The sequence below is a fragment of the Drosophila obscura genome, unplaced genomic scaffold (genome assembly GCF_018151105.1).
Source record: "Drosophila obscura isolate BZ-5 IFL unplaced genomic scaffold, ASM1815110v1 contig_192, whole genome shotgun sequence".
In the NCBI taxonomy this organism is placed as follows: domain Eukaryota; kingdom Metazoa; phylum Arthropoda; class Insecta; order Diptera; family Drosophilidae; genus Drosophila; species Drosophila obscura.
This window is the reverse complement of record NW_024542781.1, coordinates 2874396-2894147: the sequence shown is the minus strand read 5'-3', so window position 1 is coordinate 2894147 and position 19752 is coordinate 2874396. Positions and strand designations below refer to the sequence as shown.

At 45.3% G+C, this 19752-nt stretch overlaps 1 protein-coding gene across 1 annotated transcript in view; it reads right to left on the bottom strand.

Moving 5' to 3' along the window:
• The window catches only part of LOC111065679 (putative uncharacterized protein DDB_G0277255), a 68522-nt gene that overhangs the window by 25631 nt on the left and 23139 nt on the right, over positions 1 to 19752 (bottom strand). The gene's annotated exons all lie outside the window — the stretch shown is intronic.

The following is a 19752-nucleotide window of genomic DNA, read 5'->3' as shown; positions in this document are numbered from 1 at the left end:
TTTTCGCCAACGAAAGAGTTGAATCTATGAAACCATTCCGGAGCTTTGTTAAGAGTCTTGCTGGGGCTCTCTTAGCAAATCCGATTCTGATTTATGCTCTTAATATATCTGTCAATTATCTTAACGTTCGCTGCTGCTGGAGTCTTTTGTTTGAGGGTGTTTCCTATGAAAAGCTGGGATTATTTTTAGAATTTGCATAGGCTCGCATGGCGCATTTAAACTGTCATCATTTTTGATTTGGTTTCGCCCAGTAAATTGATCAGTTTACGATCTTCTCTTCTGTGTCTCTATGAATGGGGGGAGCTGTGCAAAAATATGCAACCCTTTTGACCCCTGCTTGAATATAGTTTATGGGGAAAGGCTTTTGGGACACGCCCAGTCTATTGAACTTTTCCCATAAATATGCGAGATGTTTTCTCACAACAATTATGCCTCGGCTGATGCTGTTGCTGCTGCTGCTCCATTGATAGAAACGCTCTCAATGAGGCGTTCACATATGGCTGATCTGCTGCTTTAGCTCTGGCTCTTTTCTAATTTATCAAAAGCTTTTAGTCAATGATTTCGAATTTACGATTTCGATTCGCCTGAATGGGGCCCATGGAGCCAGAGCCAGTGCCAGTGGCAGAGCCACAAAGACAACGACTGCGACTCCGGCAGCGAGTCTTTCTCTTAAAAGCCTGGGACTGGGACTGAGTCTGGGACTCGCCCCGTAAACAGTTCATTGAGTGGCGTGCCGCAACGACCTGACCCCCATAAGCGTTTCACTAATTCATGCCACTTATTAGCCACAAGACAGCAACAACAAACGACTTGCACCTGCCTCTCGTGCTCCATTTGGAGCATTTCAACGTCAATCAATATGCATTTGAACTCCATCAATCGTTCGTTTCGTTTCGTTTGCTTTTTTCTGTGGGATTTGGCTCTGTTTTTGAGCATTTCTTTCGCCTCTTTCTCTTTCGATACGATTTTATGGCTTAATGCCGTTTTCTGGCCATTGAGCACTTAACGCTACATTTTCGGGATGGGGAGGGAAGGCATTACCCCGGCTTATTGGTCTGCTCATATCTGTGGGTATCTATGTTCATCTGCTTTGCATTTTATGGCATCCGTACCACTGCGGCCCTCTCCTGCTGACTTTTCTCACATTTCTACGCGTGAATTTCAATTTTGTTCACATTTGTCTTTATCTTTATATTCATAGTTCTTTATATGTAGATATATCCCATTTTTTTTTATGCATTTTTAATAATTTCTTTTTATGTTTGATTTGACACCCGAGCAGCGATGAGTGGAGCGGAGCGTTTCCAATATTAACGGTTTTTTAATTACCCCCGTGCCCCAGTGGTCGTGCTCCCAAACAAGTTCGCCGTCCAAGTCTTTTGTTCTCCACATACATATGTATGTATGGACGTATCGTACCTACCTCCCTGGCCATCTACCATGACAATCCAATGCTCGACTTCTGCATCTGTCGGATCTCGTGGATGGCATGGAAAAGTGAAATTGAAATTGAAATGGGAAAAAACTTAAAACGAGAGGCGGGCCGAAACATACATATAATAATGTAAGAAACTCTAGTAATCAGGGGAATAACAAAGGGGGCCACCAGCTCATTAACTTGCCGCTTTCGTCAACTGCTGAAATGTAGAAAAATGCCCCGAGAATATCGCCATGTCATGTGGTCGACGGTTTTTGGGGTCTCTCTCAGTCCCAGAGTCCAGATCGAAGTATTGCAGCCAGCAGAGCTACCTGGAAAATACTTCCCTTCCATGCATGGCCATCTATCCCCGTTTGCTACCGTCTGAGGTTTCCATAACTCCGACTCCATCTCCATCTACAGCTTCAGCTCTGGTATGCAGCACCCACTCAGGCAACGTTTATTATTTCATCTTCTTGGAGCCTGTTCACCGCCCCGTTTGACCCATTTACCTTTGGACTTCTGTTTCTGTATCCCAATCTGTGTGTGTGTGTGTGTGTGTGATGTATCTATGTATGCAGATATCTTTAAGATCTCAGTGTGCGTGTAGTGCCACTGTCCCCTGGTCCTATTGTTAGGTGTAACTATTAGTTGGCTACGTTTCCAGGTCAACGGGGCAATCAATCATGTTATATGGTGTAGGAAATTTGTATAACCCAAGAGCCGATGCCGCCCCCTCTACAACCGCTGGCGGCACAGGAGAAGAAGGAGGAGGAGGGAGGACTGGAATTTAATCTTTTTTTTTTTGGCACTTTACATGCCCTTGTGGCCAATTTTTGTATTGTTAAATGTACATTTAATAGTGGGCTTACAAAGAATGAGCCTATTTATTGTCAATTGTGTCAAATTGATTGTCGGAATCTTAACATTCATGTGACATACATATCTAAATCCATAATTATTTAAGTTTGCTAGGCCAAAGAAATAAAAACAATTTGTTGCGAATTTAGTTGATTGTTTTAAATAATTAATAAAACGAACAAAAATTCCAATGCTAAAATACTCAACAGAAAAGACATGAACAATAGGCACATAAATAACACGAGTAAGCAAAAGGTAATGAAGCATCCGTAATAATTAATTTTAATATATTGTTCTTGCTCCTTTCTTCCGTTCAATTTTTTATATACTTCCTTGTTGGTTAAGTCAAGAGACTTCTGTAATATTCCTATAAATTCCTTGAGGCAATGGCTTCATTTTGTTTACTTGCCTTACCCGATTTCCCAGCATATTTCTACAGGAAGCACATACCAGACATTATTTTTTTTTTATATACAAATACAAATAAAAAGCTGCACATTCACGATACTGACCGGTGGCTGGGGCTGTTATGAAAATGAGTTTAACTTTTTTGTTTGTTTGCATCGAAGTGAACTTTTCACCGGGGCCCCTGGATCCGAGCGGATGTGGAGAGTGTTTGGCGGAAAGTGAAAAGTGCTGCTTAAAATGACTTAGTTTGCAGGTTTCGCCTTGCCGTGCCTTGCCTTGCGGAAGTCACCTTAGCGAGTACGAGTACCGGCAACAACAAGTTGTCTTGTCTATCATGGAAAAGCAATTTCCATGCCAATGATTTATGAGCCGCTTAACCGGCCCATTACAATCTTATCTGTGGGCTATTATGTACACCATTTGAGCTGACAAAATATATTGTGCTCGAAATCTAAAGCTGCCTGCCACGCTAAACTTCAACTTGGATCTGAAGCGGAATCTGAAGCTGAAGCTGACGCTGACATGTCGCGCTTATCGCCACTAAACTATCAACAGACAGGCAGACAGACACAAGAGACAAAGCCCAAAACCCAGGCCCATACCCAGCCCCATACTCATACCCAGACCAAGAGCAAGAGCAAAACTGAAACTGTGGCAGAAACAAAGGCAGCCCAGTGTGTGTGTGCACAGTGTGTCTCAATTGTTTGCCACCACGCACGCGCGCAATTACTTAAACATGTCCAAGAGCGAGTCCAAGAGGTGAGCTGAGCCCACATTTGCCAGGTGCAAGAGTGCTTACGAGTCTTACAGCTCGACTCGTGCATTTGTGTCGGTGTCGGTGAGTATCTGTGTGTGTGGGATATCTCGGGGTATCCTATGCAAATGCAAATGCAGCTCCAACTCATTAAATGACCCTCGTTAGGCCTGCCTCCTATTCTCTCTTCTCTTCTCTCCTCTTCTCCGCTGCTCTGCTCTGCTCTGCTCCCATTCCCTTCCCTTTGTCTGTCACGCTTTGTTTGGCCTGTCAAGATGACAAGTGTTTGCTTTGCTTTTGGCCAAGTCTCTGCCAGTGCCTGCGCTTGGGCCTGTGCCCCGGCTTTTGGTCGGTATTGCAGCTGGCGCTCCGGCAATGTAAACTTGACATTTGATAGCATTTTAATTAAAAAGAAGTCGAACGGAGTCACAGGAAAATTTATGACGGCGCACTAAATTTGTGTTCATGTGCGTGGTCTCTCTCAGAAAAGTTTTTTTTGGAGCACTCTGATCTGTCTATAGATCTCAAAATTATATCACGCAGCGCTCAGAGTGCTGTGGAGGTGGCTCGTGAAGGAGGAGAGTCGGAGGAGTTGTCGGTGCGGCATGTGGGGCGTTGTCCGGGGGCAGGCAAACCCGCGAACGGTGTCCGTGACCGTGTGGCGGGCCCAGCAAAATGAGGTCGAAATTATTTGCAATTTATTGAAGGCAATCACAATGCCTATGAACTATATTTCCAAGCAATAGCTCTGGCCGCAGCCACAGCCGCAGCCGTTGCCTGGCCTGTGGTTGACTGTGGTCGGGTGTCGGAGCGGTTGGTGTCGGCTGAGGTTTATTAGTTCTTCAAGCTGGTCTTTTCATTGAGCCATGAAATTCCGATTTCTCTCCTCCCCAACTGCCCTCTGCGGCACTCTTTCCCGCTAAAGTTAATTTTGATGTTTACTCTTTTTTCCGCAAGATATTTGCTGCAGACCATGTTGCTTGTGCCGGAGCCTGTGCCTCTGCTGCTCCGCATGCCAGAGGAGGGCGAAAGATGCGGGGAAGTGTTGGATAGATTGCCAGGAATGTGGATAAAACTTAAGTGGACTAGAGTACCTTTGATAGAGGATAAGTTATATAGGTTTTTGTGTACCTGGCTGCACACTTATATCTATTATGCTGGTGCAAATGAATTATCAGTTGAAGCTTTGTTTAGTTTTCGCAAAGTAATCATCATTCTTTATCAAAACAAAGTGTCTGTTCTGTTTTGTTAGAATACAAGTCACGAAATTCAGAACGATTTCAGGAAGAACCTTCCCAGATAGTAAAGATCCAAGTAATCGTCCAGTTTATCCATATAAACCATATCTCTTAAATTTAAAAGAGTATCCAAACTTTATTTAGAGTCCGAACCCCCCCATAGCTCTTCCATTCATCACGACTCTCAGTCCATGTATCTCAATCTCCAATAATTCGGCGCTCTTTTTCTGTCATTTTCGTAGCTTTATTCGAGTCGAGTTAATTTTGCTGGTAGCGGGTGGTTGATTAAAACGGAAATGTCGTGCGTTTAGCTTAATGATTTTCAACGCCTTGATTTTGCCTCTTTTCGCTTTTTTCAGTGCCAAAAACATTTGAATTCATCCAAAGCGAATCGGTATACGAAATCCCTTTGAGGTCTTTTCAAAGTCATAGCCAAATGGAAGCCAAAAGAAGATGCATCCAGAGATGCATAGATTGCTGTAGATTTGAATATCTGAAGGAGGTTGGGAATCTAAAAAAAGCTTTTCATGCTTTTCATGTTCTGCCATGATCGATGGCAACATTGTCGACTCAAAACCATACTCAAAGGCAGATCTTTGGGCATCTCCAACTGTATTCTCATTTCCATTTTCAGGCTCTTTTTGCGCAGGTGTTGGCTAACTATGAAAATAGTGCAAAATCGTGCATACGATATTTGTACGTGATGCCATGCTGTGGGTGTTGTGGGTGAAGGAGGAGGATTTCGTCTGGGTTTCGACTCAGTTTCGGTTCCCCTACCTCTAATTTTAGCCAGAAATGAACACCAGACAAAAAGTAAAGAACAAAGGGGTTATTTTTTCTTCAGAGTAAGGTTGTCATTGCGCTGGGTGATCGGTTGCGGGGGGGAGTACCTGAATCGCTTGGCTCATTGAAATTGCCCAAGTTTGGCATTATCACAGCTCACACAGACTCATTCCAGCTCAAGATCGACGTCATTAAAAAACGTTTAAAATGAATTTTTGCGCCTTTATTAAGCCTGACATTTGAACAAAGGCTCTTGTCAGCTTTTCTGTGGCTGTTGTCTATTATTATGATTAAAATATCTCAAAGAGTGGTTTATTTTTGTTCGGCCCGATGCCGCTATATTTCATTATCCCCCCCACCCATCCAGCCACCGTCCAGCACTCCACTCGGCGGGTCCGTGGCAATAAGATCTGTTTATTTAAGTAGCCCGCTCCCGACCGAACAGAAATTATTGTTGATCTTTTTTTTAGGCCGTTTCATTGTTGTTTTTTCCCCCGCCCCGACTCGTACAGTGGAGGTTTCTTAAAAATCAAACTGCTCCACATACACGGCATTTAACGCATTCAATGGCGATAGCGATAGAGTCGCTTTTCATTGTTGTTTATTTTTATAAGGTCTGGGGTCCGGGACACACCTTAAACGAGCCACCGAATGCCACCGATAGCCACTGTACAGCCACCGCCACATCGATCCATCGAGACCATCGACACTACATAGCACCACACATTTCCAATATTCGTAGACCATATCCCATAGCTCCAGCAACAGCATCAGGTCTAGCGTCGGCGGCACTACCCAAAAGCTATGCCGGCATTTAAACATTTACGATTTGTTTTAAATAAAAGCAATGACATGCCGCAAAAGTATTAGTACGAACAACAATCAGCCTGCAAAGGCGCAGCAGCAGCAGCAGCGGCAGTGTCCGATATTGGTATATTGGTATTGGCTTGGCATTAAAATCGGTAAATAATTCACGCCATTAAACGTGCGACGATCTGTGGGAAGCACTGCCCCCTCAACCTCCCCCCCCACCAGTATGAAATCTTCCGTTGGGATCCAAATCCCACTCCATTAGCTGACACCGAGTCGTGTTTGGATCTGTCTCATAATTTTCACATTTCGTTTGGCTTATTTATGGTACAATTTCAGTTGATAATTTGGTGCCTTAAATGTGTCCACACTCGATCTGTCGACGTCAATCCAATAAATGTAAATGCAAATGTAAATGTCATATGTCCATATATATGGAGATGTAACCAAATAACTTAAGGCTCGCTTACATATATTACATTTGATTTGATTGTCATAAAGAGAAGAAACAAGCTAATTTAACGGGTATCGCTAATCTAATCGGATGGAAATTTTTGATTTTTATTTGAAACATGAAACAGGGAAAGCTCTTTGATTCCCTAGAGAACTCTGGCTGCTGTCCTTGGATCGTGCACACCCACGCAAATGTGTTCAATGCAAAGGAATCCATCATTTTGACATTTACGAGCGATATGCAAAGTTTTTCCCGTCCCTACTGGTCTTCAGGTTTTTTCGGGGCGATTTCCCGCACTCCAAAATTGCTTAGATAAAGTCGTTAGGTTAGGGCTCGTTAATTGAATTAGATACGAGTGGAATTTGAGCATGCATATTCATGCTCAGCCAAAATGGTCAAACATCGGACTAGTTCTGGTACGTCATTAGCTATGCGATCGCCTAAAAGCGGAAAAGTATATAGTATAATTTGTTGTTTCAGATTAAATGTTATTGTTGGTGCTCGGTGGCTGGTGCTGTGACTGAGCTCATTCGAAGATTCAAATTTGGCCTGCAAGCGCTCGTAAACACACACAAAATTTGAAAACAACAACGAGAATGGTCGAATTTAAAATCAATTAAGACAAATTTATGCTGACATGAGACAAATCTGAGGCAAGATTTTCTGCGTAGGCGATCATTAAACGAAACGAAACGAAATGAAACGAACTACAGGCCCAGGAAAGGGGTTAGGACTGCTGTAACCAAAGGCTAGTGGCCAGCACTACCGTTTTTGGTAGTAGCCCATTGTCAGGGCCCCCCCAAAACCAATGATTAGGTGATGTAGTTTTTCGGCTGCCAGTCTTGCGGCTCTCTCTGATTTATGCGACAACAGCACGCGATATAGAACAGCTCCTAAACTATCGACGGATAGTGCCGGAGCTGAGGGAGGCCCACCTACGGTGCGATGAATAACAATTAGTGGCATAAATCAATGACAATCGACCATCGACAACGGAGTGTGTGTGTCTGTAAAGGCAAACAGGCGCATAAATAACGATACATTCGTTCGGAGGTGACCAATGGTAGGCACCCATTGGGATGCATACACTGGTAAGATATGTAGCTCCCGGGCCCAGACTCAGACCCAGACCCAGACCCAAAACGTTCCAGCGAGCGAGCGAGCGAGCAGTTCACTTGCCATCTTGTCTCGGGGGCTCTAATTGCTTCGCGTCAATGTTTATCCAACTGTGGGTGTTCCGATCCACACGCACTCCGTCTCTTGTTGACCGCCATACGAGATTTTGTTGGTCTCTTTTTGTTTGCCTATTCTAATGAACCCATATATATGTGCATACGTTGTACGTACGTCCGAGTAGTGGGGAAGAGGTACGGTACATACAGAGAGATCGAGAAAATTGCGATAGTCCCAAATGATGTCATGTTGGTCATGTAACTCAATTTCAATTTACATGATCGATGCTCTCATGCCAACAGGCAGCTGTGAGAAAAATTGATTGCATTAAAAGATACACTCTCCAAGATGGGATGGGGATACGGATACGAGGGTACGAGGGTACGGCTTGTGGGCAGAAGGTGCTGGGGGCTGAATGTGTAACTGTGCAGGCGTTCGATTTTAATCGCTTCATTTAAAATGCCGCTCGATACGCATCAGTCGGCTCCTGCAGCCCAGGTTCAGAGACAGGCACAGAGACAGTGAAGTGGCAGTGGCAGCGGCAGCGGCAGCCTCCATCCGCCGCATTGCGTGCCACTTGCTGGGATCTCGTTTTGACCAAAAGAGCACTAAAAAGCCAAGAGCGCTTGTGGCCAAAATCGAAACACAAATGGCCGCCGCGCTGTTTGGCAGCCAACTGCCACTGCCACTGCTGCAAGTGCAACGCAACTGGAGCTGCCACTGCTGCAAGTGGCAGTCAGTGCTGCAGATTGGCTGGCCATTTTCTTTGCAGAGTGCAAAAAATCAAACAAAATTTTAATTAAATTGTTTGCCTCACTTGGCCATACAGTCCAAACGGCTGCTGGCAGAAAAATGTTTTCAATTTTAATTAAAGTGCCCCAGCACATACGACTACACTAAGCATATGCATTGGATAAGTCTTCCCCGAGTCATAAATACCTACATATATATATGTGCATATATGTAGATAATACACTTCCTCTTTCTCCCTGGGCTGACACGTGTGCCGTAAATCAAATTGCCTAATGATGCATTTAGCGCATGAAATATGCCAATCCACACGGCCCGAGCCAAGCCGAGCCGAGCCGAGCGGAGCCGCGGCCGGGGCCGGGTCACTAACTGCCGCTAATTTACGGGCCCAGCCGTGCATGGCCTATCAAAGTCAAGGTGGATATTAAAAGCTGGGGGAATACTCGCACTCGTACGAGTATGCAAGCTCATGGCAACTTCTGCCGCTTCCTCCTCCTCTGCTGCAGCTGCTGCTGCCGCTAACCGCCACAGCACATGCATTTACATGCGCATTTAGTAATTCTCACAGCCGGCAACGCACACACACACCCAGATACACAGATGCACAGACATCTCGTAAAATATACAAGACATTCAGCTCGGAAATCAGAAATCAACACCCATACAAGCGCACATATCATACTAATGATGCGAAATGACTTTAACGGCTTTTCTTCTGTGGTATGGGATCAGATTTATGGGTGTATTAGGCAGAGTGGGCATCTCTCAGGATCTGAGGAACATTGTAGTCATATCTGATATTCATTTTGCCATTTATCTGTTTGCTATATCAGTTCCTCTTCTTTGACTCATTGGTTTTTCCTACTCGCCAGGGTATCATTCTAGTCGCTCCTTCGACTATTTTATGATTCACACTAGCTGTGCTAACAACTACAACAAGGCCAGCAGCAATGACAGGCAATGGTCTGTGCCATGGTATGGGTATCGTATCAATGGTCTTGGGTCTGTTGCCGAAGTGGCAAGAGGAAGGTGATGATCAATGGCCAACTGGTTCTTTGCTCTCTCCCGCAATTGCAGACGGCAAAATGCAGACATCGTCGCGTTTTTCTATGAAATAAAGGTCAAATGAGCCAACAAGACAGCCGACAGCCACAACAACAGCAATGCCAACAGCCACAGCCACAGCAACAGCAACAAGTGTTTTTTCTCCATAGACCGACTGCATTGCATCTGGTGCTGCCTGTGGAAGTGAAGATTTATGGTATAAAGATTCTCAAGTGTTTTTACAGCGTAGTATTTCTGCGGCTTTGGCCTGACATTTGTTCAACTTATTTTGGTATTTTCAAGCCATTTTACCCCTTTAATTACGTGTGTAAAATGTTTATTCTTAATTAAGCCGTAAGTGGGGGAAGCTCTTTGAACTTTATCAGCCGCAAATCGAAGTATTTATTCTGCCAATTGGCTGCTATCGTTTCGCCCAATCATTCGATGGCAGAGATACGGGGCGGAACACACCCAAAAGAAAGTTGGATACCAATTCATTTCCGCTTGCACAGCACAGCACATTCCATTCCATTTCTAAAACTTCATTCATAGATACGCTGGGCAGAGGGGGGAATCTTAATTCGAATCGTTTAACAACGGAAGCATTGGGTTGCCAGTTGGATAAACGAGCGCGAAATTTCTTCTGCTCCACTTAAGATACACAGACAACAACAAAACCAACAGCACAAAATTAATCAAAACAAACAATAAAGAAATGGCCCAAAAGCAAACAAAAAATTGGGTCCACGCAGAGGGGCACAGGCACCAACCAAGCAACAGGCACCAGTCCCAGACATATTTTCTATATTTGCCTCTGGGCACAATTCCACAATTTGAATGATTCAAAAGAGGAGCAGCTCTATATATTGTGGATAGATTCATTTTGCTTGTATTTTTTTTTGCTTAGTAATTTACAATGGCAGGGGGAGGCGGGGCATCACAAAGGGGTGGCCCAGAAAGTAGAACAAACCATTGAACCCGCATAAGGCCGGAGGAATAAAGAAACCGAAGCAAATATTCAGCTATGAAAAGGCCAATTAATATGAAACTCGTTTCAATGGAATGCCGGGGCCTTATTACACTTATTTATATATTTTCTGTAGTTTCTGTTTCTCTGTTTCTTTTTCTATTTCTTCGTCTGCCTTTGTTTTTGCACTTGAACATTACTCATACGCACGGTTAGTCGGGTTAAACATTTTTGCGGGGCAGTGTCACGCCCCAAACCAAAGCAAACCACATACCCACTGGCCCCACAGCCAATATTTACGCTTGGCTTTTGTCGTGGCTTATGGTCAGGTAGCTGTAGTTGCTGCCACCGCGTAGCCGCAGCTTCAAAATGCCACACGTTACGCATACGCCAGGTAGGCCCACAGCTCATAGCTCCGGCAATATGTATGTGTATTTTGTCGTGGTCGTGATTGATATGAGCTCGCATAATATGATCGATCTCTTTTCTTCATCATCAATTACACTTTGTCTAGCTTTTGGCCCGCGCCGAGCCGAGCCGAGCCTCATTGTCCGCTGGCTGGCCATTGGCCGTTGTTGGTTTTATAATCATTTTTTTCTCCTTATTTTTAATAATAGCTCGTGTTGTCTTAGCAGTTTTTTTTTTAGCTTTTGTTGGCATTTGTGGGTTAACTGCATATTAGTCGCTGTTGGCTTTTGGCCACACACAGACCTCAGACCCGAGACCCCAGACCCGAGACATCAGACGTCAGACGCAGGCCCGGTCATGTGATTAGCCCGAGCTTCTAGTGAATTATTCGATTTTTCGATTAGGCTGCCCAAGAAAAGCGGAAAATTACTGGACCTGATCTGCGTCTAGGCTCTTGTTTGATTATGCAAATGGCATAAATGTTTTTCATACGAAATATGTCAATCAAAATGCAGATCCCAAAACTCTCGGGGGTCGCCCGCCTCTTAAAGAGCTCGTTTCTTTTTTGTCAAAAAGCTGTCAGGGGAAATTTGCATAAATGATAACTTTATCGAACTGAGCCAATGAATCGGCGGAGAGTTGACTTCGCTATAGGCAAGAGGGCGTGGCCAGTGAGCCAGTGAGTGGCGTACGTGCGGTGCGTGTCGACTGCGCGTATCTCTGGTCTATCTCCGTCCCGCTCTGGCTCTGGGCTCTGTAAAAATTAACTTGTCACCTGGGGACAGGTGGAGTCTGAGAGCTATAGCCTCGCCTGGCTGTAGCTGAGGCGTGGCATAAATGTGGCATGTAATGGATCCACCACAGAGCGATGCTCTTAAGTGAGCTTTTGGGGAATTTCCTGAATATTATTCCCATTTTGGTTGCATATATTTCAGCTTTAATGGAACTTGATATTTTATGGAAGCAAACTAATTATAAAATACACTTATTTCCCGTGGCTTGAGAGGTTCGACAATCGTTTGCCTGATCTACAAGTGAACCCAAAACCCAGCCTTTTCCTGTCGTTTGTCGTTTGTCGGCCCCCTCTCTCAATATTGTTTCAAATCAAGGCAATGTTCGGGTCTAAAACAAGCGCTTAGACAACGGCAAACAGCGGACCACAGCCTGTGGACTACATGAAGTGCCAAATTTATATAACCATTAGATACGATGGTGGTTAACCCAGCCCCAGCACCAGCACCAGGCACAGCCCCTCCGCTCCACCCTGTAAATGTACCTGTGCCTGTACCCTAACCCCATTTGCATGCGCCGCCTTCATCGTCGTCGTTGCGGCTGACATCGCAACATTTTGTTGCTGCGGCTACCAATTCCGCACTCTACAGCTAGAGCTGTAGCTGTAGCTGGAGCTGGAGTTGCAGTTGGAGCTGAATCCACTTAGTCGCAGCTCGTTTTAGCCCAGTCGCAGACGCGGGCTCAATCCGTGGCAGCCACTAAGCCTCGCTGCAGGTTGTTCTTGTTGCCGTCGCCTGTTGCTCGTTGCTCGTTGCTGTTGGTTGTTGCTCGTTGAACGTTGCTTGGATGGTTGTTGGTTGTCATGTACGAAAATTGTAGCGCGCATTGCTGCAGGAAATAGTTCAAACATATCAATTTTATTTTTATTTATGCTAATAAACCGTTAGGCCGCCCGAGTGAATTATTGGCCATACACCTATAAAAAATACAAGCCAGAAAAAAAACAACAACAACAACACCACCACGAGCATATGCGCATATCCAAAGCCACGACCCGGCGGCACATGTCGAAGCGCGACTGCGCGCCTGCGCTCCCTTGGATCGATCGGCATGTGTATCGGCTCGGATCTCTCGGGTGAAATCTGCGCATGCACTTTGATTAATCAAATCAAATTAACGCCGCATTCCCACACAAATCAATGCAATTTGCGGTGCAGCCTGCCAAACAAAACACACACAAAAAAAAAACACAACCAATTGACATCGAAATCGATTTCGGCATCGGCATAGGCTCAGGCATAGGCTCAGGCATATGCATAGGCTTCGACACTGGCGAAAGTGTTGAGTGCAACACCCACCCAAAATGGCAGCCGTACCCATTTCCACACCCGGTGGGCGTGTGCTGGTGGTGCTGTTGGTGCTGCTGCTGTCAGTGATGGGCGAGGCCCGCATGCAAAACAAGTGCGACCTAAAACAAACATCAAATTGAGTCTGACTTGGCTGCCAGCTGCACGCTGCACACACTTGCCCGGCCCGAAAAGTGTTACGATTACGGGGGGAGATAATTGAAAATGTTCATAGGAGATTTAACAATAATCTTTACCTCAAATGATGCAGATCAAAATTGCATACATATCCCTAGATGAATGTAACTCTTCAGGTGACTTCTTCTGAGAAGTGAATATGGCGCCAGTTCCGCCATTCGCAGACTTTGACCAGCTTCTTTAGCCATTCAAAGTACTTCTTTTAACAAGGGTATAACAAAACGAATCGTGTTGGAGTTTTGCTAGCATTTTCCAGGTTTTCCAGCTGCAGTCTCTTATGGCAATTTGACAAACGACAGGCAGGACTGCCACAAGCACAACCACAGCCACAGCCATGGAAAAATCGACAAAAAGTGGACGGTCCATGGGGCTCAGAGTCCATTGGAGTGCTCTGGCCATGTTGTCTGTGCCATTTTTGGGCAACCCCCGACGTCATTATTTGCTGGCATACGAGTGCACATAATTAAAATTGACTCAAGTGTCGCCCGGGTTCGGATTGGATCGGATTGGATCGGAACGGAACGGTCGTCACACCCAAATGTTCTGGCCAAGAAGGAGATGGAGGCAGTAGGCATGCTGCATAAATTTCAATTGGCAATTGACAGCAGCTTGTTGTTGCAACAAATCTCTGTCAGCTGCATGGTAAAATAAATGTTTATTGTTTGGTAAGTGCCGCAGTCTGTGGCAGCCGAAAAAAAGTCACATTTAATGCATGGCCAGCAATTTATAGAAGCCATTTTCGGCCATTTGATTGAAAGACCCGCAATGGGCGTTCACCCATTGCAAAAGTGTGTGTTTATGTGTATCTGTGTGTGTGTGTGTGTGTCTGTTTGTCTGTGATATTTCACGTATTTTCGCCTATTAATTTACAACTTTTTAAGCCATCGCCTTCGCTTTTGCTGGCAGTAGCAGGCAGCAGCAGCCAGCAGCAGCAGCAGCAGCAGCAGCAGCAGACTGGTCAAACAATTTGCCATTACCAAAATTGGCAAATAGCTGAAAAATTTCGCATTTCGCATTTACCTTTTTGCGTCTTTTTGCATAATTTCCTTTCCTTGCTGGAATGGCATGGCGCATGCCATGGGCCCCCAAAAAGTGAAACTTTCATAATTGCTTGAGAATTTCTGTCTACTACCAGCGGCACACAATCTCCATGGTCACCGCATTACTAACTTTTTTTTTACCCATTTTTTTCCAGCTTTCTGGCCAATTAGCAAAGCCCCTGGTCAGTGGCTAACGGTAGCCCGGAGCTCAAGCTCCAGCTCCTGCTGCTGCCTGTATGCCTGTTTGCCTGCTGCTTGCTGTTGTTGGCTGCTGCTGTGTGGTCCACACGAGTGTTTGCTCTACGCATTAACGCCGCTTAGGCCTAAGAGACAAACAAAACAAACAAAGAGACGGACAAACAGAGGGGCAAACAAAGTGCCGGGTGGACAGAGCTGTCCACAGCTGGTGACCAGCTATTAGCCAGGGGCCATCTCCGGGGACCGCCGACTCTTGTCTTGTTGGGCCAGAAACTGTTGGGGCAAAGGCCCCGTCTGATAGAGTATCGTCGCTGCGACCTGAGGCTCTGACTTTTTGCCGCGCAGTTCAAAGTGTTTGCCCAATGCCAATGTGGCATTTAAAACTAATACGAGCGAGACGACAACGTTTGCTTTTGTCGTTGGTGCTGCTGCTTGCTGCTGCCTGCTGCTGCTGTTGGCGTTTGCTGTCACCAATTTGGTATTGAAAACAGTCAACAGACTGCTTGGCGGCAGTCGGTAGTCGCTATCCGCTTCTGAGTCTGCGATTGAGACTGGGTGACTCCGTCTCCGTCTTCGACTCCGAGTCTGAGTCCATGTCGAGTTCCAACTCTGACTCCCAGTCTAAGTTAGTTGTTTGTGCTAGGCAAACAATCGACTGCGACTCGGAAGCGAAGACAATCCAGCTGCATGGAAACATGGATACATGGAAAAATTCTTTAATGTTTAGGGGGCGAAACCTTACAGCAAATAGGCTGACTGGAGATGACTGAGGCTGACTGGCAGCCCAACTGTGTTGCATGTTCATATATTTATGCATATGCTCTGGCACCACCAACATCAACACCAACAGCCCCCACACCCTCCTGAAATTGCAATTGCAGACTCCACTCGAGTTGAGTTCATTTCGAGCGCATCTCTCAGCCCACATGTGGTCCACGGACAAAACGTTTCCATCGGCTGGCCTTTCCTAACTGTTTATCTGCATGAGCGAGTTACCATTCTCCTCACCATTCCCGCTTAAGCTTTTCCATTAGATGGCGGACAAGGCGGCCGTGCACCTGTTTGGAAATTGTGTTGCTTATTTATTTTAATTTTCCTAGACGATATTTTTGTTTGGCCAAATGCATTTCCATTTCCATTTCCATTTGCCTTTGCCTTCATTAGTGGGCAAAGTGAAAATCTCTGTGAAAATCTTGGGCAGCCTCCGCTGCAGCAGCATACCCGTACATACTACATACTACATACATATATCTGAGATCCTCGTATCATGATCTTGTCGTATGACGGGTCGTTTTCGCTTTTGAACACTTTACGCTTTGGCCAAATGTGACGTCTAATGAAGCATGAGGTCTGAGCCACAGACTCTCCAGCTCTCCAGCAACCGGTTATGGGGATTTGAGCAGCCCGAAGCAGCTCCTTCAGAAAAGAAAAATCTGGTAGTCATAAGGCGATAGAGCTCTGATAGGCCGGGCCAGCCTGGATACAAAATGTGAGATAACTGGCCAGAGATCCGATGACAGCGAGAGAGAGAAAACACAGGTAGCCCCACTGGATACTGGACACTGGACACTGGGGAATGGCAATGATGACAGCAGAAATGCCTGAGAATCGGTACCAAGATGCATAGACATGGGCGATGGGCGATGATGATGATGATGATGGTTCCATCCAGATTCGGATTCAATTTGGGTCTTGGCACTCTCTCTCTCTCTCTCTCGCTCTCTCTCTGGGAGTCTAATGGTCGGACAGAGCATATAATTCGCCAGCATTCACATTCGCTAACAAGCAATTATATATACTTAATAGCTAAATCCTAACGATTTCCTCCATTAAAGGAGGATAGAGTGAGAGAAGGAATCGCATCACGGCATCGCGGCTAACTTGCCTCAATTTACAACATGCAAAATGAACAAAATGAAATGGAAGTAGAACCGCACCGCTGCACCACTGCACCGCTGCACCACTGCCACTCCACCATATGCTGGGACGGGACGCACGCTGTGCGCAGGCAATTTATTGTGTGTTTGTTTTAAGCATAGAGCATGGCACACATGTATCTCACAGATACTCGTACACACTCCTCGCCTCTCCTCGACTGGGCAGCAGCGGCCACGTTGCCTGCCCCTAACTGCAAATGTGAGAAAAACACAATTAGCTTTTGGCGGCAGTGCAGCAGGGGACCACCTGCTGCTTGCTACCTCGCCACAAAATCAAAAATACAACAGCAGAAAAAATAAGGAGAAATATGGAAAAACAAAATATAAAAAAAAAACTTTCAACACACGACGCGAAACCTATGAACAAAAAATGGGTGGGGTAGAGGAGCAGCAGGAGGAGGAGGAGGAGGAGGAGGGATACATAGGAAAACTAATTGCACATAGAAGTTGACCGCTGCATAGTTTATTTAAATTTTGCCATAACAAAAGCCGCATGGCAAGTTTAAGGTCAGTCTATCGTGTGATATGCAACCCATATGCCCCCCGATCCCGATTCCAGTCCCGATCCCCTACTACTCGTACAGTCCTACTCCGATCCGACTCCAACTTCGAATTGCGGCGAGGTTGGGGCCATGGCTGCGGCTTAATAAAACAGCATGCAAATATAAAATATATATACAAACAGAGAAGGAGAGAGAGAGAGAGCGCGAGAGATAGAGAGCAACAATATAAATGTTGTGTATGCTAGATCTGGCCAATAAACCATAGCAACACCAACACCAACACCAACACCACTAGAGCAAATTGAAACTAATCGAGTTTTGGCCAAAAGGCAGCTGCCATAAACATAAAAAATAAAATAAATACAAGTCAGAATCTAAGCAAAGTTTGCAGAGATTGCGATTGTAATAAAAATCACTTTGAATATCGCATAGGTGTGGTCCTAATTACCGATATTAAAGCGGATCTATTTCATCTGGTCGCAGACTCCGCGAGTCGGACACTCCACCCGACTGCTTCAATTCGATTCGTTGCGATTCATTTCGATTTGATTTGCCACGAGTCCGGTCTTGGTTCGCTTCGGTTCGGCCCGGTCCGGACATGGAAATCAATATGATAGAGCTGCTGGGGTGCTCTATGGAGGCCCCTCCATTCGGCGGTGTAAATCTGTTAGAGCCAGCACAAGCGGCACAATCGAAATGTGTTCTGCAATTGCAGATGGTAAAATTTGTGCTAATAGCATCAAATGTCTGTAATTTCACTGTATGCCATTCAATATGCCAATGGTCGAAAGGAGCGTCGTGGGTCGGGCATAGGCATAGGCTCTGCTCTGGTCTCTGGTCTCTGGTGTGTAGTCTGGGGTGGGTCTTATCAAGGCCAGCTGGCGGGTAACCAGATAACCAAGCCCTTGTTTTAATTAAATAGCTGCACATAAAATACAATACACTTAAGCGGAGACTTAAAAAGAAGCTGAGCAGGAAGTGGTCGCCATCAAAGTGTTTCTCTGCTCTTGCCTACTTTCGTTGTATCAATTTCACTTGGCCCAATGCCTCCACAATGGCCCATCAGTGTCAGCCTGTCAGTCAGTCACTCAGTCAGTCAGCCAGGCAGTCAATCCGACTGTCAAAACGCACGCCCATTCATAAGTTGGGCTTTACATTTAAGGCTCAATTATGGCGCACTTAATGAACTCATCTCCCGGACAGCGCATCAAACAATAACTGCGAAAACTGTCAAAACATTTTCTGTATACAAACAGAAACTATCAAATCAAATTGGAGCACCCGTGACGAGGCGTGGGCGAGCCTTGATCTCCTCTCTCTGTATGAGCTGTGCATAAAAGAAAGCAATTAACAATTTCAATTTGATCGGTTAGCATCTGGCGGGGGAATACTTAACCAGCAAGCCATTAGCTAAGGCGACACTAATCCAACAATTGAAACACTGCTTTCAAATGTTCATCGAGCTCTCTTTGGGGGGGGAATTCATTTTAGTGTATTTTGATATAAAGTGGATCTGCTCGAATAAGCAGATATATTTCTTTCAAGAGAAAGCACATCTCAAGTGTTCCAAGAAGAAGATTTTCCAGTTAGTTGTGTTAAACTGAGTTCAAAGAGATTTTCAGAATCATTTCCATAAAGTAAAATTAATATTTGAATCAGCCTGACTATGAAGACACATTTCTTACTATCCTCAACCAATTTCCGTATTATTTCGGATGTTAATAGCTTAATCCCCAAGGAACAATCTTATGCAATCTTTTTTTTTCTGCTTATTCTTGCATTTTTTCAACTTCCTCTTTGGCTCAAGCGTCTGATTCATTTGGTTCCCATCTCGGTACCGGCTCGGTGTCTCTCACCTTGATCTTGGTGCATGACTGGAAGTAGATCCATATACATACACATATATATAGGTATATGTATTTATGTATAAATAACACACCCAGGTTCCTGATCGACAACCGGCCAAGCCGAGTGTACTACTATGCATAGCATTACGAGTACGAGTACGAGTACCAGTATTATCGGAGGTTCGGTATGGGATACACATATGGATTTTACCGTTTTAGGCATTCGGTCTAATTGATTGTTTGTGGTTGCCGGCCGCCACCTACTGACCTTCACATTGAGCGGTGTCAGCGGCGACAGCGGACAGTATCCGCAAGTCGATCGGTCCGTCGATCGATCGGACTGGCAGACAGACGACTCGTCGTCTAGCTCGTGCTCTGTGTCGGGACCGGACCGGATCGGACCGAGTCTGGTCTAAGATCTGGTCTCTAGCATTGGGGAAAAGAGATCTGATACGACCACACAATGGGCGCGTTAGATTGCTAATCGATTTGCTGCTCATTCGATTTTTATTACGTATTCAAATTGGTGCAATTACCACTTGGAACTCGTATGGCATTAAAGTGGGTGTGGTCCCAACTCGAACCCCCCCACAACCACAACTAAAACCATAGCCTCAGCCTTAGCCTCAGAGTTTAAGTTTTTGACTTGCGATGCTAATTATAAATGTTTCTACAAAGTGGACACGATCGGAATCGCCGGTTTTTCTACTGCTCTTGTTATAAAGCAATGGAAATTTCTCCGGGTCTTGAATTACGTGCCGGATTTGGAGTGCGACAGCCAGCCATCAACCTGCGGATCGCATCGGATCGGCTTGGTTTGGTTGGGTTTGGATCGGATCGGTGGCGAGTGTAACTGGAAACCTTCTTTCACAATGATTTTCATT